Raw genomic sequence first — 27,027 nt, 5'->3', positions numbered from 1 at the left:
GAGTCTTGTGATGGGGAGATTTTCCTGGATTATCTGGGTGGGCTCCATGTAATCACATAAATCCTTAAAACCTGAGAATTTTATCCAGCCGTGGTAAGAAAGAGGGAGTCAGAGAATACAATGTTGCCGGTTTTGAACACAAAGGAAGGGAGCCATGAATTGAGTTAAGGAATGGAGATGGCTTCTAGAAACTGAAAAAGGTAAGGAAATAAAAGTCTCCCATTCTCCTCCAGAGCCTCCAGAAAGGAATGCAGCCCCATGGACACCTTGATATTAACCCAGTGAGATTCATGTCAGACTTCTAACAGAATTGTAAGAGAAATTGGTCTTGTTTTAAGCCACTAAATTGATACTAATTTGTTAGAGAACTGCAGTAGAAAACTAACTAACACACCTACAGACTGAGCTCTCAACAGATGTGGCAAGGGGATGGGGAGGAACTTGCTTGAAAATGATTTACCATCTCTCATAGATAGAACATCTCAGCAAGCTTGTTTACTTTGTTCACTTTCTTAGGAAACTTTTTTTTTTTAAACATAAAGTAAAAGTAAACTTCATCTTAAATCCTGTTTAAATAATCTCAATTTCTAAATTTGCAACATGTAAAAATGAACTCTTGTTACTCTAGCAGCATCAATTAAAGTTCAGTGTGTTTGATTAAAAGGTATAAAATCATATTTTCAATAGGTTTCCCTTAAGAAAAACATGTGTCTATTAATTCTTTTTTCTTCCTTTTATAAACTATTGGAAAGGTTGTATTTTGCTCTTTTAACCCCTCACCTCATCCAACAGTTAAATATATTTGACTGCCTACCATCTTCCAGGAAGTGCTCTGGGCCTGGTCTAGAATGATCTAAAAACTCAGGAGTATCTGAGTAGCTCAGTTGGTCAAGCGTCTGACTCTTGATTTCTCAGGGTCATGATCTCAGGGTCGTGAGATCGAGCCCTGCATCAGGCTCCACGCTCAGCGTGGAATCTGCTTGAGATTCTCTCTCTCCCTCTGCCCCTCCTCCCACTCGCATGCTCTCACTCTCTCTCTCTCTCTCGAATAAATAAGTAAAATCTTAAAAAAAAAACCCAACAAACTCACTTAACTAACATTTTCATTTTTTAAATAAAATAAAGTATGGAAATTCTCCAACTTTTTATAATCAGGAAAATTAACAAAATTGCTAATTAAAATGGGATTTCAGTCATTTTACACAGTTTTCCTTGATTATTTTAAAATTAGTTTTTATGAGCCTAATAATTTTAAATTATTATTAGGCTAATATAGGTTTCATATGCCTTACATTGATTAGTTTTCTGTAATTTCCTAAAATTTACTATGGACAGTGCTGTGATTATGAAATTATGAAACCCAGCTCTGTAACCAATAGCTGGCGCATGGGGAGAGACAGTCTAGCTTTTCCCGGAAATCATGAGACGCGAAATATGACAATAACTAGAATTAAAGGCAGTAAGCATGATATTGTCATTTCCAAGTGGCAGCAGGGATGGAAGTAGGACTCCCAAATCCATCTAATCTTGAACATAAATGCAAATTAACATCCATCTGTTGATTTACCAATACTTAAGGAGCTAAACAGTGATTACAATTTTTGCAAATATTTTTCAGACATTCAGACTTTTAGAGAAAACCTTTGACGTGAATATGTAGATTTCTAATAGAAATAATTTTTCCTGTTAGTCCAATTCAATTCCCTACACAAGGAAAAAAAGGACAAACAAAAAACAAGGTGCTTGGACAGCACAGAGGCTACTTTTTTAGCAAATGCATGAATACTCTTCATGATAGCTGCTTCTGACCAGCCTCGTATAGTGATCTGGTCAAGGGAATGGTAAGATTAATTCTGGTTGCCCTGAGATGCAGCTTTTCTGACAGCATCTTCCCCAGGCTCCACGTGACTCTCTGAGGCCTCTTGCCTCCTCCTGGTTATGAGCAGGAATAGAGAGCTCTTTTTGTACCTGTGATAACCAGGAACACAACTATACCAGTGTCCCCTAAATTCTCCATCCCTGTCTAGGGTCAAGGGCAACTGCTTTGTTCCACCTAAAGGAGAAAAAGCGATCTCTCTCTTTTCCAGAGATAATGATCTTTTAAATCCGCAAAGCACTAACCAAGGAGACAGTTCTCAATATTCTGCATTTGGATTTTGTTTTATTGCAGCAGGATTTATAACTACACATTTAAAAATCTTTGGTACTTGACTTCTTAATTAAAAAAATGCCTTGAGTTATAGGTCATAAATATCTATTGAAGATGATAAATGAATAAACCCAGAAAAATTAACTTGTGGGGGAGGGAATAAAATTGCTTACTTGTCCTTAGACTCCATTTTGTAACTTTTATGCATTTCCAGTTTATTCCTAATGTAAATGTGTAAGAGAACTTTCCTCATAGCCAATTTTTATCTATGATGTTTTATTTTTCATAATCCTCTGTTGTTAGGCTAAGGGAGAATAACCTGCCCTACTGGAAATTCCCTCTATCGTTTGATAAATGTACTACATTATAATACACTGAAACCAGTCTGGGCGCTTTAAATCACTTAATTACATAATTTGAAGGATTATCATGGGAAGAAGCTTCACTGTAGGTTTAAGAAATAATTGCAGTCTTTCCAGTCTAGTTACGGTGTTGTTCTCCAGTTGCCAAATCATCTCAGCATTCTATGCTCTACTGTTTCAGAAGTTTCTTCTGCCTTATCTAATCTGAAAGCTGAAAATAAACAGCTCATGAACACTAAACATGTTACTAGATATCGTGTTATTTCATCTTTACTATTACATAATTTTATAAAATTTTTCAAAACAGTGACTGCTGGCTCTGCCGTGATGTGTAATTTTAGGCAAGCAACTTACTCTCTATGCTTTAGTAAACTCACTAGCACAAAAAAGGGCGGGCCCAGAAGGCCTCTTACATATGTATATATGTACCTCTATGGTTAAGTTGTTTCTTAATAGTTCTGTGGCAAAGTTCTGTGGCAAAGCCGGAAAATGAATAAGGATTTAACTTGAAAAAGAAAAGAAACCAAAAGGTAAAAGGTATAAACAAAAGACAAAAATTCCTCTTCAGGAAAACCCCAAGTGTATCTTTTGGAAAACTGAGGAGAGAGGATAATTACAAAGTTAGAAAATGGGCAGATGAATAGTACTAGGGACTAGATTCATAAAGCTTTTTGGGAAGATTTTTTTAGAAGTAGCTGACTTTGGCAAACACCAAGAGTTAGAGACCCACCATAAATCTGACTCAGCTCTGCATCTAGGCTGGGGACTGATTACCTAACTTTGGATCTTAATTTCTCCCTTCTCTAAAACATGATTAATACATGCTTACCGAATATCTTTCCCATCTAGTAATGGAGTTGCAAAAATTAAAATGAGATGAGAATAATTAAGGTCTTCCATATACAAAGTATACCTGTTCCCAAGCCCCAGGCTATTGCACGATTGTATATGCTTCCAGAAGAGAATGCTCTGACGTTCAGGGTTAGACCAGTGGATGCTTGAGGAATACTAGGAAATGAATGTATTATCTATATGTCTGCTTTCCTTAAATTTCTACCTAATAGAGTATATTTTTTAAAGAAAAAATTTAAACTTTCAAGATGTTTGGTAATGCAGAACCATTAATCGATCACTGCATAAAGGACCTTCAAATCATAAAAGAAGCCTGCAGCCTACCACCACTTTATTTAGTACATAAGAATTACCATCTCCTTTCAAATAGTATGAATTGTAAATTCTGTGTAAGTTGGCTCAGTATAGCTCATTACGTATGTTATGCCTAGATAGATACCTTTCTATTAGAACAGTCAAAAAACGTCAGTAACTATGTAAGTATTCAAATTCTGGCTGAAAGGGGCAAGGCAAAACCGACTGTATAAAAGTATTTATTCCTTGGATTGTAGAAGATAAATTAGCTTTGTGATATACATGTCAGAAGGGCTATCTTTATTATATTTCACACCTTTATATCTCAGGAGTCAAGTGAAAGTCTAGAAAATATGCCTTTGTCAAGGTTTAAAGAACATTCATCCTTGCAAATATTTAGATTTAAGATAGTTTTCTTTTTCTGTCAAAATACAGTTTCATTTAAACCCAGAATGTTGAATCCTATCATCCACTCAGAGATTCACCGTGTCAGTGACAATTACAGTGTTGTATGCTGACAAATGGTAACTACACCTGTAGTGAACACAGCATATCCTATAAATTTGTCCAATCACTATGTTGTACACCTGAAACTAATGTAACATTGTGTGTCAACTATACTCAAAAAAACTTTTGTTAAAGAGTAGCTAAATGATTAAAGAAGGAATCAGAGATGTAGGCTAAGTTTTCTGTGCAGAGATATTCACCTCAAAAGAAAATTAGGAAAACTGAAAAGGCCAACAATAAGGCACAGGGCACAGTTTAAATTATGGGACATCCACTGATTTGCATAATATATATGTATTTCAATGGTGCCATTTAAAATGATGTTTTTGAAAAATATTTAATAACGTGAAGAAATATTCAGGATGTTAAAAGTAAAAACAAATGTTTACTACATAGTATAATCCAATTTAAAAACAATCTCCAGGTGGGGAATTAGGGCAATTTTTATTTTCTTCCCTATTTTTTCTTTGTTTTTCAGATTCTCCACAATAAACGTGTTATTTGCACACTTACAAAAGAAGCATTAAATGCAGAATAGTTGGAAGCTTCAATATAAACAATAACCTATTAAATAGTTTATTGGTAAAATGTTTAATGTCACAGTCCATCCTGGAATCATCACATGGTCATTTGTTTGAATTCTTAGGTAGTCGATGTGTGCATAATTTAACAACCAACAGGTAAACAGTCTGACACTCTATAATTGATCAAAACATTTAACTTAATCATCAATTCATTATGGCTTATTAAAGGGAATGTGATGTGTAGTGGTCGGTTACTGGCTTCTATGATTCATGGACAGTAGAGCCACCACATGCCAAAGAATCCCTCCCTGTGTCACATCCTGTATGCAGTGCAGGCTGATCGTGGTTCTACCCTGATTTGATAAATTTTTATTTAACCTGATCTCATGTCAAAATGACACTCTCTTCTGGAGCTATGCCATGGGGGGACTGGATCTCGTAGGGGGATCCACATAGACACATCTTGTACTTGGGATGAACACCAGGTGAATATGGGCAGATTGGGGTCTCTCTCCATTCATGGTCCCCAAACTTCCGACCTTGTCTCACTCCCTAGTCACATCTCTCTCTCTCTTTCATTCACCACAGTAGCTATCTCACACATTCTCCACTGTCCTTCACCTCAAAGAGGAAACAAGCTGTTTAGGGGTCTCTCACCTTCTCACCACCAAGTTCAGCATCTGTAGCTAACCATTCTTCCTTGCCTCTTGCTCAAACAGAAGAGGTGTCCCATCTCCTACCTAAGACTAATGCTCTATCTGCGCCCTGGATCTTATCCATCATAAATGTCAAAGGCCTTATTTTTTTCAATTATCTCCTTCTTTTATCTTTAACTTTTGGCCTTTTCCCAGTATCATAATAACATATCTAAATTTCTCCTATCTTGAGAAAATAAAACCTTCTGCAGAACTCTCACCTCCTTATATACACAAGTTACAGCTGAATTCTCAAAAGAGTTGTCTATCTTCCATATTTTCAAATTTATTCTCAAACTTACCACAGCCTGGCCTGAGTGCCCACAAATCCTCAAGAAGCACTGTTCCCAAGGCCACCAACAAGGTTTCAAAATCTGCTAGACACTTACAAGTCTTTCTTGAAACATTCTCTTCCCTAAGATTCAGGTTGCCAAAGGTACAGGTTGCCCCTTCCCAAATATTCCCAAATATTTAAGTTGCCATTTGATTTGAATTTCTCATTAATTTCCCTGCTACCCCTCTGGGTGATCCTTTACAGTCTCTTTTATGGCTCCTGTTTCTCTACGCGTCTTGAAAATGTCAGCATTTTGGGGTTCTATCTTAAATAATGGGAGGTTGCCTCCCCTTCTTGCTGTGGGTGACCTCTTCGTTATTATCCTCTTCAAAGCTGCTTCTCCACCAATCCTCCCTATTTCAGTGAACCCAGCTCTCTAAAACGGAAACCTAAGAGTTATCCTTGCTTCATCTTGATTCATTTCTCTCTGTCTCTTTCTTGTGTTTCTCTCCCCATTCCGCCTCATTATCCATATTCTTCACATCCAATCAATCACAAAGTCTCCCATTAACTTCCTAATATATTTTTTTAAATCTATCAATTCTTTTATATCCACTCCCATTGGCCCTAAACCCAGACCACCACCATCTCTTGTCTGAACTACCACAATAGTCTACTACATGATTTGTTACCCTCCATTCTGCCTACAAAGGATGCTCCTAAAATGGACATTTTACTGTGTCATTCCATTTTGAAAAGTTCTTCAATAGCTTCTCATTGCCCAGAGCCTTTAAATGAGCATTCAAGGCTCATCACCACTCAGCCCCTGCTGAGCTCACTAGCCTCACCACTCTTTACCTTCACATCTATTGATGTGAAGTTCACCTTGAACTTCTCTGAGTCCTTTATTTTTTTTAAAGATTTTATTTATTTGAGAGAGAGAATGAGAGAGAGAGCACATGAGAGGGGGGAGGGTCAGAGGGAGAAGCAGACTCCCCGCTGAGCAGGGAGCCCGATGCGGGACTCGATCCCGGGACTCCAGGATCATGACCTGAGCCGAAGGCAGTCGCTTAACCAACTAAGCCACCCAGGTGCCCCTTCTCTGAGTCCTTTAAAAGTTCATCTTGCTTCTGAGCTTTTACACATGTGGATCCCTAGGTTTTATAACTCTTATTTCCTTCTCTACTTGACTAATTCCAAGTTATTTTTTGCGTAGACTTGAAATGTCAATTTACCTGGTGTTTCCCTTGCCAAAAGCCTAGTGGATAAGTTTTAATATGGACTCCCCAAATTCTTTACTTCCTTTATCATCCCTAAACATTTTATATTGTTGCTTGCTTTTTTATTTTCAGTCTTTCTTAATAAACATTGTTACAAGAGTAGAGATTATTTGGGCCTTTTAGGTGTATCAGAGAAAGCACCTAACACAGAGTATATTACATTGTAGATTTATAAATATTTTTTAATTAACCAATGAATGAGTGGTGGAAAGCATACCCCTTCCCATTTGGGGGTACCAGATTCTAGAATTTCTATCTAATGTACAAATCCACCAATATTTATCCCTATTCAAGTCTTGTTGTTGTTGTTGTTGTTTCTGTTATTATGATAAGACAGGATAACAGCTTCAATTTAGGTACTAATGGGCTATAAGTACATTTTCTTATCACTCATGATTTTAAGTAGAATGTTATATTTACAGCAGTAACCTGGAATAAGCTGGAGAGCTGGGTTGTAGAATCAAGAGGAGAAGCAAATATTTAAAATAAAACATATTGACTCTATAAGAAGGGAAGAATTCTTGTTGTGTATTTAATAACAATTTTTCCAAAAATACACCTCAAGACAAAACCAAAATAAAACATGCATATCAACACAGTCTTTAATAAGGCTATTTTCTATCAGTTTATAATACATCGTAAGTTAAAAGTTCTTTTATTATTATAAAAATGTTACATAGGATTTTAGTGCTCCTTGCTTATAGAATTCTTGCCCACAAATATGAGAATGTATCTTATATGTATGTTATAATAAGTATTTAAAATACCCTTCAGAGTCTAACAGATAACACATCAATAATAGTTTAATTTACTTGTAAAATTCTCTGTCAATGTTAGGCTTCTAGTTAGTGTCAGCACAGGAACTTTCTAACATTATGTGTAATTCATTTTCCTTTTCCCCAATACAAAACACCTCCTCATAAAATTTACCAGCTTTCTTTATAGTTAACTCTTGTGGTGCTGACTGTAAACAGGGCCTAAGTAATTGTGCAGTGCCAGATCCACAACGGGAGGGGCTTAACGCGTCATGCATTGACATCGCTTTTTCTTTGACATTAAAAAGAACATGCTGCGATTTCCCAATCATGGCAGGTTGGTCAGTAGCCAATGCCTCAACATTTCTAAAGAGAACTGTGCTACTTTTACTGCTTGTGTGAAATAGCTGCCACCAAACATTTCTGCTGACCCTTTTCCCTTTTGGGTCTACCAAATAGCACCATTGAAGACATCGGCTCCTGCATCCCACTCAGCTCACTGCTCGGCTGTATCAACAGGGATGAAGGTATATACTAAATGGTAGAACACTCAGCTCTATTGACTTGTACTAAGTACTATGTAAATATTAGTTGTTATGTTTTTGTTATTCTTCTTCAGATTGAAGTATTGAAAGGAAGCATAAAAGATCCCCTCACTGCTGCCTCCTAAATACATGGACTCTGATCGAGAAGCATGTGGCTAGGACACCACAGAATGGTAACTTGCTATGTCCACAGAGACACAGCTCTTTTTTTACCCCTATTATTCCTTGAGATTCATGTAGCAGCCTCGTAATATGCCTTCACAATCACTCCTTCCTTTCATGCACCATGTATGTGGCTGGTGAGAACTCTCAAGTGCCGTGTGTTATTTGAATGATAAATGATAAACTTTATTTTTCAAAATGTTCTTCTGAAGAGACTGTGTTTTTTGTTTTCAGAAAATCAGACTTTACAGATCACTTAAAGTACAGTTAAGCACTTACAATTTTGTACCAAGTTTGAGGAAAGTTTAAAGAAGACTGAATTCACATTACACGGGACGTAAGAAAATGGAAACTTGTAACATGTTCATCTTCCATGTTTTGTCCCCTTGGGCTGCTTTTGTCTCCTCTGTTGGTTTAGTTGGATTCATACCATTTGGTCCAACAGCACAGTAACTAATAGGAACCAGAGGAAAGCAAACATGAGGAGGAAATCAATTTTTCCCACGACTCAGAAGCCAAACTCCTAGGAGGACTACACTTTCCTAAGAGAAGGTAATAAAATCCCAACAACTGATCCCATCAGCTCCCTCTCTCCTTAACGTGTGAGTTCCACGAAGGCATTTTTACTGCACTATTTAGCTTCCGAAGGAAGATCTTAAGCAAGTAATTATAAAATTATTCCTCTTACTATCTGAGGGACTTTTATTGATTTCATGTTAAAATCTATATTTGATGTAACTATTTTCATAAATGTTTTTGCAGGAATTGGTGAATAGATGTTTATGGCATTTCCAGCTCCCTACCCCACTGGACCAGAGCGGTTCTGTTTTTGTCTGTTTCTCTAAAGAAACTTTTTGAAATAGTTTCTCCAGCTGAAACAATTGGAAAGTCAATGGCCTAATGCAGCTCTGTCCAAAAGAAATATAATTCAATGAGAGCCACACATATGCTTTTAAGGTTTATAGTAACTACATTTAAAAGAAGCAAAGAAACATGTAGAATTGATGTTAGTAATATATTTTAATTTACTAAATATAACTGAAATACTATTTCAGTATGTAATCAATACAAAATTTATTGAGATATTTTACTTTTTTTGTACATAATGTTCAAAATCTGATGTGTATTTTACACTCTCGATTTGGAGTTACCGCATTTCAAGTGTCCAGTAACCCATATGGCTAGTGGTTACCACCATGGACAATGCAGGGCCACTGCTTTATACTTCTTTTTTTTTTTTTTTTAGAGAGAGAGGGAGTGAGGGCACACGTTAGGCATGACCTGGGAGGGAGGGGCAGAGGAAGAATGAGAGAGAAAATCTTAAAATCTTAAGCAGGCTCTACACTCAGCATGGAGGCAATGCAGGGCTTGATCTCACAACCCTGAGATCATGACCTGAGTTGAAATCAAGAGTCCGACACTTAACCAACTGAGCCACCCAGGCACCCCTAGGGCTTTATACTTTTTGATGACCTTTCACATATATTCTTTCAATTAAACTGCATAGGTCTCATCACTGTAGTGTCTACTGTTGGCTGCCTGCCCAACATCCATTCTTCCATCTCTCCTTCTCATCAGTACATGTATTTTTATTGGAGTCTGGGTACTCCAGAGCTGACCTCATTGCTAAATACTAGAATGTGTCTGGATCCAGGAGGATGATGTGACCCCCTACTAGGCAATGAGGTCCAAGAGGAAGTTCCCTGAGGATATCTGGGGAAAAGTTTCTACATTTTTAGGAGTGAGCCATAAAAAAACACAGCTTCTTACTCCTGCTAGAAGTGAACTAGAAAGCATGTACACTAGTCTCCAATAATAAATAGGGGATACATTCCAAGACACCCAGTGAATACCTGAAGCCACAGATAGTACCAAACCCCATATATACTATGTTTTTCCATATATACATACCTATGATAAAGTTTAATTTATAAATTAGGCACAGTAAGGAATTAACAACAATAACTAATAATGAAATATAATAATTATAACATACTCTAATAAAAGTTATGTCAATGTGGTCTCTCTGTCTCACAGTATCTTATTGTACTGTACTCCCCCTTCATCTTGTGATGATGTGAGGTGATAAAATGCTTACATGATGAGATGAAGTGAGGTCAATGGTGTAAGCATTGTGACGTAGCATTAGGCTACTACTGACCTCCTGACAATACGTTAGAACGAGGATCATCCGATTCCGGACCACTGAAACCGTGGACAGTGAATCTGTGGATCGACGTGGGGTTAGGTTGCTATACTACCAACCATCCTAAAACCTGTGGGGAACAAGCCATCAATAGGATGAGGCCAACATGGCAGACTGCAAAAAACAGGACAAGCCTTGGTCCTTCATGACAATGCTAAACTTCTGGATTAACCAACTCTGAAGGCTGCCCTAACTCTGGATTTGCAGTTAGGTTTTATTATTCTGAAGCCAGCATATTATATCATCTCTCATTACAACTGAGAGCAAAATAATTATACTGAAACTTTTGAGCATCTTTTGAAGGCTTATTTTTCCCTTTCTTTGTTATTTTTACTGTTTCCCTATTGTTGCTAAAATTCCTCATCGTTTCATTGTTTTCCCCAGGGCACCTTCCTAAACATCCTTTTTTGTTTTTTTCTGCTTTGGACACCAGACATTAGAGTAACAGTTTCTAATGCTTCCACCCACTGCTTCTAATTAACGTCTCTCTCCCATTACAAAAACAATGTTGTGTCTCCCATTCTTGTCTAACCTGAAGGTAGTTTTTAATCTTTCTAAGGATTGTTATTACTAACAACAACATGGAAACAATAAAAGTAACACATAAAGGAAAAGGTATGTTTTCTAAAATGCTCACAAGTTGTTCTGCATAAATACTACCCAATATTCATTAGACACAGCTGTCTTGGTGGCTCTGGCATCCAGAATACTTGGGTTTGATTTGCTCAATACCATTTGCAAACTCTGGACCTTAAAGCAAGTTGCTTCCCCAACAAGTGAAAAAGTAGAGTAAAATAAAATAAAATAAAGAGATAGATAAAATCTACCTTGAAGGATTTATGTGAAGATTAAATCCATGTAATATATGTAAAACTCTGAGGACCAGGATTTACATGTCGATTTTCTGATTCCAAATCTAGTGTCTTTTTCACTTCATTACAACTTCATTTTTTTCATTTGTCCCATAATCATTTATTGAGTGGCTGCTATGGGCCAGGAAAATTGATAGACTAATAAGGCAAAGGCTCTGTTCTTAAGCACTTTACAGTGTACAGTGAATCAGACAAATAATTGAATATTAACAAGAGGGAGGCCATACAGTTTAGTCACTTATCACATAGGCTATAAAATCAGACAAATCTGGATTTGAAAGTCAGCTCTGCTTTTTTTAGCTCTATGATCTAGGAAAGTTACTTAACATCTCCAAACTGCTTTCCTCATCTGAAAAAGGAGATAGCAGTATCCTCCCAGAGTGTTGTTGACAGAATGAAATGAGATGATGTCTGTGAAATGCTTAGCACAGTGCCTCCTGTAAAGTAAGCATTTGTCTACTGTGGACAATTGTCTTCAGTGCCATAATAAATATTATGACAATTGTAAATACAACTGTGCATAATTAAGTGATCAGGGTATACACAGGCACTATGGAGTATGGAGTAAGGCATTTAAATCTGTCTCTAGGATCAGGAAAGCATTGCCCCCTAAAATAGCAGATACTTCTGGAGAGTTTTAAGAGACAGAGTTCCTACTGCTGAGTGGGAAATTGTGTAGATCATCCTAGGAACTGCAGATTGATCTTGATGACTGAAGGTAAGGATGCTGGGGGAGGGGGAGAAAGTGAGTAGTAAGTGTGGCCAAATTCAGGATCTCAAGGATTCAGCTAAGGAATCTGAAGCCTTTTAATCTGGGTGAGAGGGTGCTAAAGAGTAATATGCCTGAATTCCTCTAAGGGAGTCCCTGTGAGCTCACTGAAGTTCGTTTGCTAGGGCTCTTTCTCTTCTCCACAATTGTAAGAAAAAAAGACGATGAAAGCAGGTTTGCAAGACTCCCAATTGCACTATATCATGCTGCAAGTTTTAAAACTGTCAAAACAAATTTTCTAATTGTGACTGTAGTCAAACACTTTCCCACTAAGCAAAGAGAACTCAACAAACAGTTTTATTTGTTTTATAAATAGTTCAGTGAAAAGAATAATATTTGTGAATTTTACTAGCTGGAAAATGTTTGCCTAGTAAAACTTTATCACTGTATGTGAGTGTGCTAAGCCTGAAAAGACAGACCACTGGATGAAACTGATGTCGCACCTTTACAGAAAACACCTCCTACATTGTAGGTATTGTGTCGAATGGAAACTTTGAAGACTTTATTGTAGGACAAGTGAAAATTCTCATCTCTGTGGGATTTGCACAGTATTCTCTAGAAACCCAAGCTCCTCAGAAGGCCAGCCAATTAATGGGTCAATGAGATTCTGCAGGAAATCTTTAATCCCTGTGATTATCTGACCCAGCCGATTTGTGTGATTTTTTTGACTGTTCTCATTCAACCTGTTCATCTTTTGTGCAATTTCAATGAATTAATAGGACAGTGTTTTAGTAAACCAATAAAAGCAGAAACAAAACATGATAGCACAAAAAAGCCTTGTGTCTACCAATTTCTAGGGGTATAGTTGGGGAAAGTTGTATAATCCTTGGACTCTTAGAATATGCAACCTAGAAACAGGGATGAAGAACACCACACTGATAAACTGTTGTGAAGATTAAATTAGATAATATCTTAAAGGGCTTAACACAGTAATTCTCAAGTACTCGCACGTAGCAGGCATTGAAGAAATATGTCTTTTTGTTTTGTGCATCTCTTTGGCTTCCTGTCCTTTGGTCTTCTTTCCACTCCAACTCAATAAGTGACAGGCACACACACACACACGCACATGCACCCACACCCATGCAGGCACACACAAGGCTTGAAAGATAGAGTGCTACTGTCACAATGTTTCTAAAAATGAATTCAGTGGCAACAATGAACCCCTGCCTGTTCTTATTATTAATACCTCAAGTATGAAGAACTTTTTCTGAGTATTCTAAGTGGGAGAGAAATCCCAGCACTTAACTTCCCACTCTCACCTCCTACCTCAAAAATAAGATGCTGCAAGTGCCTGATCCTTCTTCTGGTGACCTCTTGATATAGCCAGTGGGTAAAAACTCTAAACTATAGCAGTCAGGTTTACACCCAGCACTCTGAGTCTTGAGAGAGTGAGACAGGAAAGGGAGCTCTGAGATGGTGGATTCATCCCAGCGGCACGCAGCAAGCTGTCTTGCAGCACGATCTTGGCAGTGTGGTCTGATGCTCAGTATCCAGAATAGCCTGGGCCCTGCCTGTCTTCCAAACCTGGCCTGCCAGCTTCTTATGGACCCCATGAGCCCTTGATATCCTTTTCGTAATACGCCCCGTATGCTTGGAGTCAGAGTCTGTTGTTTGTGACCAAGAACCAAGTTTAGGGAGGGAGGAGACTAGAGTTCTGAAGTCAGAAGATATTCCCATGCTTCCTGAAACTGATCTATGGCATAATTTAATTAGAAATAGATGCTACAGAAAAAAAAATTCAAAATGTTCCCTAATGTCTTTTATGGAACAAAAGCTAATATTTAGAAATATACTTTTGGATCCAGGCAAATCCTCAGTCTATTCTTGGAGGAAATTACTACCATGAATAAATTCAAAATCTGCCACCCAGCATGTTGGACATTAGCACATCTATTCATTTATAAAGAGAAAGTTGCCAGATTAACATCAAACCCAGACTACAACTCACTCTTTATGGCAACATCAAGAAAGAACTATTTTCTTCGCTGGTCATCTCGCTACAGTGTTAATAGAGAGTGAGATTTCAGAGCCTCATATGGCCACCTCTGTTCCATTGTAAATTTCACATTGCCTTCTTTACTCACTTCTGGAAAATTTTCTGAGCCTAAATCTTTAACTGTGGCTTAACAAAATTTACATTAGTCTTTGAAGATGAAGCAGGGTCCTGAGACTTTATGTCATGTATAACTGTTTCTTGTATTTGCAAAACAACAAAAAATTATAATAAAAAAATGTTGAAACAGTGTTTTGAGATGACATAATCACTGAAATATTGTATTGCTATGAAAGCGAAATGAAAACCCCACATGCAGACTGTAAATATAAACCTATTAACCAGAAGCTTTAAAAAACAATAAAACAGCATAGGACTTTGCCAGTGAGCTGCAAAGCTATGCCTTAAATTTATTCCTTAGAAGAAGAGCCTGAATTGGGGATTCTGACACATGGCAAGAAATCAAAGATACAGAAAAGAGACAGTCCTGGCTTTAGTCTTCCAGAGGGCCACCTCTAACCTTGACACTCCTGCAATTTATGTGAATCAAGCAATCCCCTCCCTGTCCCTCTCTCTACTTTTAAGCTTAGCTTGGTCTGGATCTTCTTCTGGGGATCAGGATTCTTATGACATCCTATTATTTCATAAGCAAACTTGCTTACTTCTCTTTCTCTGTGTGACTACTCTGATTTACGTCTCAGGAAAAAAAAAATAGCACCCATTAGATAGAATTTAATCCTGATTCTGCCCATTATTAGCTGTGTAAGCCTGCAGTAGTCACTTCCTTGTTAAGGAGCCAAAGGGAAAGCTTTTTGCAGACAGAGAGCCACCTTACTACCGAGGCCCAGAGAAGAAGAGAGGACCCTATTTCTTGTCAGAGTCACAGGGCAGGGATTAGAGACATTTCAGAATGTCTTATAAACTCTGTCTTCAAATCCCTTTGTGTGAATACATCCGCTTCTCCAGCCCAACCACAGCTGTCATTGTCTCTCACCTGGACAACTTCAGCACCTTCTCTCTGGTCTCCCTGCACCTTACTCTTGCCTTTTTGCACTCCAGGACCTTTCAAAAACATAAATCCAATAATGCCACTCCCATGATTCAAACCTTCTAGCGTTCTCTTAAAATAACATCAAAACTTCTTAGTATGGTCCGATCCAGTCTGGCCCCCGGCACCGTCTCTGATCTCAATTTATAGCACTCCACTCCCTCCTTCTCACTTCCCTTCAGCCACTCGAGCCTTCTCTCTCTCCTTCAAACACCACCACGTGAGGCCTTCGCTGTTCCCTCTGCCTAGAATGCCCTTCTTGTAGATCATCCATACCTGGTTCTTTCCTTCATTCAGGTCTCAGCTTAAATGCTACCTCTCAGAGGTATTGTTCCCTGACAATCTATAAAAGTTCCCTAGGCTTCCTCTGTCACATCACGCTGCTTTATTTTCTTAGCAGTGTTTATCACAATCTGACTTCTCATGTACTTGTGGATTGACTTTCTTGTTCTACTAGAATGCATGTTCCTTGAGAGCAGGAAACTAGCCTGTGTCATTACTATAGTTTCAGCATCTAGTACTGTGCCTGGTGCATAGTAGATACTCAACAATCACTGAAAGCATGAATGGATAAATGAATTCTAGATGGTCCTCAGCTTTGATCCAATGTTCAAAATTGACAATGGAAAATAATACTGCTTTTTTAGTCACAACCTCAAGTGTCTCTAGGGAATCATTCAGCAGACAACACATCCCTTGCATTCCTTGAGGAAAGGGCATGCCATCATTCTGTCGGGTTGTAACCCAGTACCTGGCACACAACTGATATTCAACAAAGTGTCACTTAAAATAATTGTTACATCATGGCTTCTGCCCCTGACATTGTCAAGATAATTTCATGCTGTTTTGCCATTCATAAATTTAGGGGAACTCCTTGATACCTAATACAGAAGTATCATATAACCAAAAAAAAAAGGTCTAATTAAGTTTAATCTTGTTCCATAGAAGCCAAGGACTAGCGTTATCAACATTCCAACTCAACCAACATAAGGGAATTGAAATTTTTATAATAGAAAGAGCAACTCAAGATGAATTGAGCTATCTGAGCACCGTGGCTTGGAGAAAAGGGCTCATCCTTTGACTCCCAGCTTGGCCCCTTACTAGCTCTGTGATCTTAAATGAATCACTCAACCTCTTTCAGCTTTCGTTTTTTCATCGTCTATAAACTGGAGCCAGTATGCCTACCTCTTAGGGTAACTGTAAGAAACTGAAACAAACAAGTCTTCGTAAGATAGAGCCCAGCATAGTACTTGGCTATAAGAGAATTCTTTGTGCCCCATGGAAAGCAACTAAATTCCTGGATGTAAAGGTGTTCAAAGTTTAAACAATCTCACCAAGAATATTCTAGAAAGATATCAAACATTAGATGAGCTGTTTTACTAAATGACCTTCATAAGGCAAGAGATTTTATAACGTGAACCCTCTTATTTTACAAATATGGAATAGGAGTATGGAAAAGCAATACAACTTGCCCAAGATGAAATACAAATTCCTATTTCTAATCTTCAAGGCAATCTACAAATGCACTTCTCTCTCATCCTTCAATCCCTTTTGGCTCATAACATTTCTTAACATTCTCAAACATATTTCAACAAAAACAGATTTTCTTACCATTCCTAGCACACCTGGTTCAATTATTTTCCTCTGTGCATCTGCACAGACTACCTCCCCCCGCTCCCCCAACCAATTCTGTGCCAAACTATGTCCATCTCTTCTTTTCAAGCAACACTAAGGGGAAAGAAATTTTCTTTACTAATGACTCTACCTCTCCATCTGACCTTAGTACCGGTGGGCTCTGACGCCCTGCCTCTCTAATGCAGGAAGCAACAACAGAGCGATATTTCTTTTTTTTTTTTTTTAAGATTTTATTTATTTACTTGGCAAAGAGAGAGAGGCAGGGGGAGTGGGAGAGGGAGAAGCAGGCTTCCCGCCGAGCAGGGATCCCAATGCGGGGCTCGATCCCAGGACCCCTGGGATCATGACCTGAGCTGCAGGCAGTGGCTTAACCAACTGAGCCACCCAGGCGCCCCGCGACATTTCTTAATACATAAAGTATATCAACTCGCTCCCTCACACAAACCTCTTAGTCACTTTCCATCATACTTAAGATGAAAATATAAACACCCAAACAAAACCCACAGGGCTCCGCATAGTTGGCCCTGCCCACCTCCCTGGCCTCACCTTGAAGGCTCTCACTCCATTATGTCCACTGGCCTTCTGTCCATTCCTTTGATGCTTCCACTCCTTCCCACACTGATGACTTCCCACACTGCTCCTTTTTCCTCTAAGTATCATCCTTCAAGGTTCATCATAAGTGACATTTTCTCAGCAGACCCTCCTTAACTACCCCACATGCCATCAAGGGTTGAAGAAGGCGTCCTCTTTGACACTCTCCAAAGCACCTTTTTTCTTGCCTTCATAACATGCTTATTGTTTTAGTAACATATGTAAGGGGATGCAGAAGCTACCCCCCATTTCTCTATTCAGGTGGACAGAGCAAGTCACGTTGGAGTAGACCTCACAGAATAAGAAGCAATTGCTTTGGTAAACGTAGAATGAACAGGTTTACGTAGTGGAAATTGGTGTAACAAGAAAATCCACAGAACACTCCTGGTACACACCACTGATTGCTTAGGAAGAGGTAAACCATCATGCTTTCTGGAAAGAAAGTGGGGGGGTTGGGGCTGACAGACTCACCTCTTCTCCCAAGATTTGAAGCTAAGGAACCTGGGGTAAAGTGACTTTGGCTACATTCAGTGGTGGGAAAAGACATGGAAAGTCTTAAAAGGAAATTCATTGGAAAGGAAAAGCAAACTTGTCAGGAGGTGATCTGAAAACAACCCAGAGACTAAGGACCCAAGAAGCCTGGTTCCAGACGGTATGTGGCCTGAGGCCAGCCACCCTCTGGGTCCATAAACTGTAGCACAGTGGTTATCCTCTGGGTAATTACTGCTGAGCTTTGTGGTTGTAGCTAGGGGTGTGAATTAATGTGCTCTCTGACAATGGAGTCCAAGCACAGGCCTACTACAGCCTGGATGGGGACATGCTTCAGCAGGGCCTCAGAGCTGCAGATGACCAGTAGCACTGCCCTTCTGCCCAGGCAAGGCCCAACTGCAGCAGCAGCACCATGTGGCAGTGAGAGCAACCATGGTAATGAGCCATCAGCCTGGTGACATTTATTGGAATGATTTTTCTTCACTGTCTGCTACTTCAGGAGATTGAAAGCTTCACGAGAGAAAATTGTATAGCACAGATTGCACACTGTTTAAGAGTGTCATTCACCTAGAATGTAATGTGAACAGTGCCCCCTAGAGTTGCGTAACTGCTCAACGCGTACAATCATCTGAGTCAGCCTTGGTCACTACAGTACCACCCGGGTGAGCAGAATAGCAGGCACACAGCAAGCCCGCAAAAAATATTTATAGAATGACTCTATAAAAGAATGTGTGAAACACTTTGTTCACTTGCATACATTTCCTCTGCCTCTTCCGAGGAAGTCTTTGGGTGTTTTCTCTCACGCATCTAATACCGTATGTCCCAAGGGACAGTTTTATCTATTTCAAGCCACAGGAAGTCAGAGCTGAAAGGAAAGTTAGACTTAATAATAGTTTTCATTTTACTGATGAGGAAGGGAAAACCAGAAAGATAAAGTGACTTCTATCATGTGGTGGTAAAGCCTAGACCAGGATGCTGGTCTTTTGCTCCCTAGTGCCTTATTCTCTCTGTGGCCCTCACCTACTTCTCTAGTCATTTTCTTCTGTTCTAATGAAGCAGAGAGGAGTGCTCATGGGGGCATTTCATCACTAACTGCCACTCGGGCCTTAGGACTGTTGAGGCACAGGAATGCAGATGTGCATGTTCTACCAGACCCACGCAAGGTGGCTGGTAGCAGGACATTATCAGGGAAATTTCCTACATTGAGACCATGGTGAAAGCTCCACCCTACTGTCGGGTGAATTCCCCCACATGTTTTTTATGTTTTACATATGTTTTACACATGTTTTATGTTTTATGTTTTACAATCTCTCAGCATTTTCCATAATAACAATATATTTCTTTTTCCAAATTTTCCTGAGTCACACCAACAGAAGCATATTCTCAAACACAGAAAATGACACTTATAAAGTTCAGAAGGTAGGAAAAAAAGATCAAATCTACTTTCAGGAATCAAATATTTTTCAGAACTATCAAAAGATTAGTGAAAAGTATATCTTTTAAATTACACTTGATTTTTTGGAGGGTCAATAATTCTTAAAATAAGTAGGCTTGGGACGCGTGGGTGGCTCAGTCAAGCATCTGCCTTCAGCTCAGGCCATGATCTCAGGGTCCTGGGATCAAGCCCCGCATCGGGCTCCCTGCCCAGTGGGGAGCCTGTTTCTCTCTCCCTCTGCCACTCCCCCTGCTTGTACTCTCACTCTCTCTTTCTGTCAAATAAATAAATAAAATCTTTAAAAATTTTTTAAAAAGTAGGCTTCCAGCTCTAACTTGACCTTCTATTTTTGTATTTTCAAGATTGTAAAAAACAGTACAGCTATTTGTACTTCTATTATATAACTTTTGCCTAAATTAGCTAATTTCCTTCTTTCTAACAGAGTTAAAGTGTGAAAAATCAAGCCTCCTCTTCCATCTCTGCCACTATCTTTCATTTTTAGATTTATGGTTCTTCAAATGCCTATCATAAAAATCGGTACTGGTAAAGTAATATTATACATGTTTAATAAGTGCCAAAATCACTCAATGAAATTTCTTTCTTATGAATGTTGCCCAAGGGACCATCTAGGAGGGCCACTGGATGGGAAAATCATACTCTGTGCTATTTATAGACCACAAATAATATTAATGCCTGTCAGGACCTGGTCAAATTGTGAGACAATTTACAACTCTGCGATTCTCACGCTTGGGCCTCATTTAAGGATTGTGTAAACTCAGTCTTAGGCTGTGAGCCTAAATTCTGTGTAGCTTCAACATTAGTGATCACTTGTGAAGAAAGGAGGACAACTGAGTCGCCAAATCTACCCTTAAGAAGTCTGCAGAACAAACTGACCAATGACAATAACAGAATGCACAATTAATTTGACTTAAACATTTATGTGAGGACAGGTAGGAGTATACAAAGGAGTCTCCAACTGGAAAAACAAGGGGGCACATTATGGACCTGTGGCAGAGGTCTTCAGAGGGCAAGGTAGTGGTTACACCTCCACATTTAGGGAAAGGGGAGATGGGACCCAGAATGTTTTAGATTTAGAGAGCTAATTAACTGGTAGCCATGAGGGGAAAAGGGTTCCAGAGCTGACACGATGGTGGCAGGGGTAGGGGAATTATAATACCTTGTAAAAATTTATGCACTTGAGATGGACCATTTTTCTTATTTTCTTTTTTTATGAAAAAAAAAAAAACTGCACTGCACATTTTCCTCCCCAGTGAACTATAACTAATCGAGCTGTAAAGACATCACTTGTCTTTTTTCTTTTTTTCTTTTTTTTTTAAGATTTTATTTATTTATTTATTTGAGAGAGAGAGAATGAGATAGAGAGAGAGCATGAGAGGGGAGAGGGTCAGAGGGAGAAGCAGACTCCCCGCTGCGCAGGGAGCCCGATGCGGGACTCGATCCCGGGACTCCAGGATCACGACCTGAGTCGAAGGCAGTCGCCCAACCAACTGAGCCACCCAGGCGCCCTCACTTGTCTTTTTTCTTCAGTTTCCTGGGGGAAAGGTTTATCTGAACACAAGAAATCAACATTATTATCCAGTAAAACATCATAGTGGTGTTCATAATATTAAAGGGATATTCCTAATTATTCTCACATAGATTTACGTTGGTTTTCATTACAGTCCTGTGAAATGGGCTGGGTAGGTGTTTTTATTCCTACTTTGCCGAAGAAAAGCAAGTAGTTCACAAAGATAACAAGTAAATTGTCTAAAGTCACACAATTAATTGCTTATGTAACTGGGACCAGACAGTGTCTTCTGATTTGGGTGCTTAGATAGTCAAACAATAACCATATATTGGGCATACCTTGTATGGCATGCAGTTATGACAATTCCAGGGAAAAGAACAAGACAACAAGACAGATAATGTACCTGGCCTCAGGAGGTCAATTAACCAATATGTCCGATGAAGTGTGACTCAGACTATGACTGGGAAATGCAAGGTAGGTGCTATGGAACCAAATGGCCAAAGCATCCGACCAAATCTAGAGAGGATGAAGGAAGTCTTTTCCAATAAAATGACTTCTAACTTGAGACCTTAGGCAATCCAGGAAGGGTGACTGCTCGGCAGCTATCAGTTGACTGCAGGGTGAAGTGGCCAATGAAAAAATGGAGAGACAAGGGTTCTGATTAAAGAACACAGAAAATTTCTTGCACTCCAAAAATGCCTCTTCTGTGTGTGTGTGTGTGTGTGGTGTTCCCCTTGCTAAAGAAGTCATTCATTGTCCAACTGTCATTTTTGCATATGAATGAATTACTGTAAAATATTGGCATATATTTAAGCTTCAAGATAGAAGGGGAACCCCAAGGAACATCAGGCTCCTTTGGTTATCTTCTTTAATCTATGGAAGTTGGAATTTTCTAGGGAATAAGGTGTACTTGAGAGGCCATCTAATAATCCTCAAGAAGAATGGTGGGCGTTGAAATACAAACTTTCTACTTAGCTCTATGATAAGGAATTGAGGGAAATGGGGGAGTCAAAATTTGACATGTTACAGTTTTAGACCTTCGAGACTTTAGGCAGGATAAATGTGGAACAAATGTGGGACACCTGGGTGGCTCATTCAGTTAAGCGATTGACTTGGTTTCCTCACTTCATGATCTCAGGGTCCTGAGATGGAGCCCCATGTTGGTGTCCATGCTCACCCGGAGTCTGCTTGAAACGCTCTCCCTCTGACCCTCCCCTGTTCTCTCTCTGTCACTCAAATCAATAATAAAATCTTTTAAAAAAAATATTACACAAATGTAATGAGTTTAAGGGAGGACTTCCCTCCCAAATTCCCTGCCTCGCAAGGCCAGAACTGAAAACTGAAACATGACCCGGAATCCTTCACTGCCACCCCACAGCACCATAGGAGGAATCACTCTCTGTTACAAATGTGTGCAACACATATTCCTGAAGGTTAGTCCCAGAAAACTGAACCCATGGAAACTTTCATAATTGATTTCTTGACCTTTACACTTTCAAAAGAGAAAGGCCAATGAGTCACAATTATGTTACAACTCTAGACCATCTGAATTTCTTCAAATAGAACGGCTTAAGAGCTGTTTAATTCTTGGCTCTCTCTCTTATACTCAAAATAAAAAATCTGTGTTTTTTAAGGCCTGATTTAATCTTCAAGTTATATTGGTTTCTAGATATATCATTTAGATAATCCACCATCACCATATGTACTTTGTCTAAAACCCCAGTGACTCAGGAGCCTGTTCTTACAAAAAAACAATTGGCCATCCAGTCTCCTTTCCAAATTTCCCATTCCTGTTCATTGAACCATCATTCTTCCCAGTAAGAGAACTTGAGAATAACATAAATGGGAAAAATACCTTAAATGTCTATTGGTCCTACCTCCGTACTTTACAGATAAGAAGATATATAAGTTGCTCAGGGCCCACTATTAGAGCTAGAATTCCTGTCCTCTATCTAAGCAAAAACAAACAAATCAACAACAACAAAAATTGAAAATAAATGAAATCTAGTTCTAATATTCTTTATACTTGTGTTCTTTGAATGATGTAAAGAATAGTGGCAATCTTACGAGATGCAGTTAAATGGGATAATGGATGTGAAAATATTAACTGCAATGAAGAGGATAGATGCAGAAGAAATACTTGTCAATCAATCACTCCTTAAATCGACCATTTCTGATAACTTTAGGTCTCTATTACCTTTCCTTCTCTGACTCATCTCTTCCCACTGTCTCAACACTAAAGCCTTAACTGACTTGCAAAAGCACCTCATAACTGATCTCTCTTTCCCATTTTCCAGCCCAAATCTATCCACACACCACAGCCCTATCAATCTTTTAAAAAATCTTTCCCCTATTCAGAAACCCAAAATAGAAGTCCTATGGTTCCTGGCAAAAGAATGTTGTCCTCATCCCACGTTCATCCTAACAACCTCAGTCTGATCCCATAAACCTTTTCAAAGCATTTTCCCATGGTTCTAGTGGACACGCTCTGCTCTGGCTCCTGGGCACACTCACTCTCAGCTGCAAGGTCAAGTTCTGCCATCCCTCCTCTTCCCCGAAGTCTACACTGCTAAAGACAGATGGACATTCTTCCCAGAACCAAAGGCACTAATTACATAAAATCTTGCAGTGTTCTCTAATTGTTTCACTCATGAATGTGGGGGTTCTGCTTCTCTGAACAGATTGTAGCTCTTTGACCAGTTTTCGATAATTCTACTTAATATCTCTTCCACAGTGCCTAAAGTATATTTTAATAAACAAAAAAAACCAAAAGTATTCTGAATAATCCCAATTCTTATAAAAACCAGTTAGAGAAGATTTTTTCCTATAATGCCAATTCACGTGTGTAATCATTTTCCCTCAAGCAACATCCTAAATAAGGGAGAAATTTACAGGCAGAGAAAATTAACAATTCCATAGTACTTTTCTGTAGTATAAACAGGGTTACCTCTATAAATAGTCTATTGCATATATTTATCACACATGGTATATTTAAAGCAAGTTTCATTTGTCACAATGTATCAGTGATTCCTTAAATTTAAAAGCAGTCACATCCACATTGTGAAATATCTTCTTGAATTGAAGCATCCCTCTTTGCATTTGTGGATACTGAGGAGAATTCACAGGCTCAAGATTAAAGGCAAAAGCTTCAACGGCTGCTTTTATCCAGTTCCAAAGTTGTAGAAGAGAAACTTTGTTCCTCAGACCTCACTTTTCACAATGTTAGTTTTATATTTACTATTTTTTTAAAGACTTTATTTATTTATTTGAGGGAGAGAGTGAGTGCACACAAGAGAGAAGGAGCAGGGAGACGGGTAGAGGGAGAGGGAGAAGCCAACTCCCTCCTGAGCAGGGAACCTGACCTGGAGCTCAAAGTGGGACTCGATCCCAGGACTTCAGGATCATGACCTGAGCCAAAGGCAGACGCTTAACTGACTGAGCTACCCAGGCGCCCCATATATTTACTATTTTTAAGAGAGTGACAGTGTTAGCCACATTCCACCCATTTGGGGAGGGTCAGGTTTACACAAACACAAAGTGTGCTCATGGCTTTTGGTGAACAACACCCTGAGGTGATTCCTGTTTCTAGAAACTTGGCTATCATGTCTAATAACTGGACTAGTTGGTGAATTTGGGTAAAAAAATAAAATAATAATAAAAAGTCAAATAGATTGCATTGCTGAGTCAACTGGCTGATTCCAATAGGATTTGATGTCACATATAAACATAAAGCGACCATCATTAGTAGATCATCTATCACAGTGACATCATTTCCCACTGTATTTTCAATTTCACATCTCACATTGTATTTTGTGAAGTTTTGGGGAAAAAGAAAAAGTAAAAAAGTTTTGTTTACACCATGGATAAACCTCTATTTAAGTATTTATGTAACAGAAACTTGTTGCAAGTTAGACATTTTCTTATTACGGGATCTCTTCTCTGCTAAGTTTTCCAGCAGTAACATTGAATATTATTATAGTTGTGATAGTTTTCAAAATAAGATATACTCAGGGTCCTTTTAAGTAAGGAGTGTGAATAATTAGATTAGTATCCTACATCCAACTCAACAAAAACTAATAGGGAATCTATATTTTTCTGTAGTTTAAAACAGACGTAAAAAAAGATCTTTCCCTTCAACATTAACACATTAAAAATTCAATTCACTAAGTTCTAGTGTTTTTATTCTTACAATTCCCTAGCCTATTAAGAAAGCAGTTTTCCCAGTTTCTTTTCTTTGCAATAACTTTTTACTGCAGATCTTTCTGAAGATAGTTGAAGGTTTATCTTCGACGGTGCACAAAACAGAAGACAGAACCATTTCCTTTGGTTTAAGAAATACCTACTTTGGAAACCATGAATGTCTCCTCTTTGATATGATTACATGTTGAATTTATTTCATTTTAAGTTTAATGTTTTTACAAGAGCTGAATCAATACAGTGTCTGCAAAAAAGTTGCAAACCAGTTAATATTTTTTGAATGCAGAAATTAAATAGGACTAGTTCCAAATATGTCTTTCTTAAGAGAGTGAGTTTTGCCACCCTAGCTTACAACTTTCAAAACTGATCTAAATTCTTAGGGCTACCAATCCCACGGCATTAGAATCAAACTTCTGAAATAAAAATACACTACTTAGTTTCTCTTTGTCTGGTTAACTGTAGAGGTAAGCATTTTATTCATATGATTTAATTGCATTTCTTTTATGATATAAAGTGTGTGATAAGAGCAAACTTAGCCTCAAATGATAGCTGTGAAAAATTCAGATACTCTGTTTGCCTTTAAAGTTATGTTAATCACCATATTAATAAAGTGTTTATTTTTTAGAACTCTTTCCCCCTTCTGTTTGGCCACCTATATATCTCCAACCATAGAAGTAAATATGCCTAAAATTGGTGTTGGTCTTGATAAGTCATGGTGATGTCATCAGCCTGAATTTCAGCTCCTGGAATGCAGAACTGTGACCACACAGTGACTTGTGAGCAGCTAGGTCCTGACATAACTCTCCTTGTCACCACATGTCACTGATTTGGAGCCCAGACTTGTACTCTAAATATACTACATCAGTTAAACACAGGTATTCTGGAATATCTGCTTTGTCAAATGCAAGGGAGAGTGGGAAGGAAAAAGGAACTAAGGTTCTGTTTTTAAATACAAGGAATTTAAATGTGGTGCACAGCAAGGTCAGTATACTTAATACCACTGAATTGCACACTTAAAAATGGTAAATTTCATGTTATATATTTAATCACCACAAAGAAAAACAATATGAGAGTGGTTCTGAAAACCGTGTCCATGGGTTTCAGAAGTTTTTCACAACTGTCTAATAACGTTCCAGGTCTAATCTATAATCGCCTATAACTCTGCCACAATGACCAAGTCACTCTTTCTGCCATACTTCCTTAGTAAGCCAGACTATTTAGAACCTAAACAAATATTCATTCATCATGTATTTCTAAACAACACTTGGCCACAGAAATCTCTAGCTAAAAGTACCACAGAAGAAAATCTGGAAAGTACCAGGTAAGATTGGGTGTTACACAAGAAGCAAGTGTAAGCATCACGTCCTCCCAGGCTGTGCCCCTCTGTGAGGAGCTAGGAAGTGCGAAACCCCTACCATCCTATCTCAGGACTGGCCTTGCCGCAGCGCTGCATGTTCCGCACCAGGGCAAGCACAGCCTGTTCCCAGAGCACAGAGTTCCCAGGCCTTGGGGTCCCTCTGACGGAATGTCGGTTCAAACACTTCCTAGAGGGTACAGCACCATTCCAAAGGGCTGAGGCAGGCTGCAGCGGCAAAACGTCTCTTCACTCTCCCGCTTCCAGTCAAGAGTAAGCCTGCAAGAAAGGTGAGCCCAGCTCTGCTGGAGTAGCGCACACAACCTCATAAATTTCTAGACGTCTGTGCCTGCCTGCTGTCGCAGGTAGGGTACTTCCGCAGACTGAAAATCGCTTCAGCTTGCAAGAGGTATTGAAACTAAGGAGAAAACGCATAGCACCAGGCTACAGTTGTCTCAGCCATTCAGCTCCCACTGCACCCATTAGAAACCTGTATCCCTGCGCGAGCACT

At 38.9% G+C, this 27,027-nt stretch overlaps 1 protein-coding gene across 1 annotated transcript in view; it reads right to left on the bottom strand.

Annotated features, from left to right (window-relative positions):
* Window positions 1-27,027, bottom strand: part of PTGER3 (prostaglandin E receptor 3) — a 72,089-nt gene that overhangs the window by 43,879 nt on the left and 1,183 nt on the right. The window lies entirely within an intron of this gene.

This window comes from Eumetopias jubatus, unplaced genomic scaffold, assembly GCF_037043125.1.
Source record: "Eumetopias jubatus isolate StellerSeaLion01/CBP00866 unplaced genomic scaffold, mEumJub1_p1.0 scaffold_4, whole genome shotgun sequence".
NCBI classification, from domain to species: Eukaryota; Metazoa; Chordata; class Mammalia; order Carnivora; family Otariidae; genus Eumetopias; species Eumetopias jubatus.
This window is presented reverse-complemented; position numbering and strand designations above follow the sequence as displayed.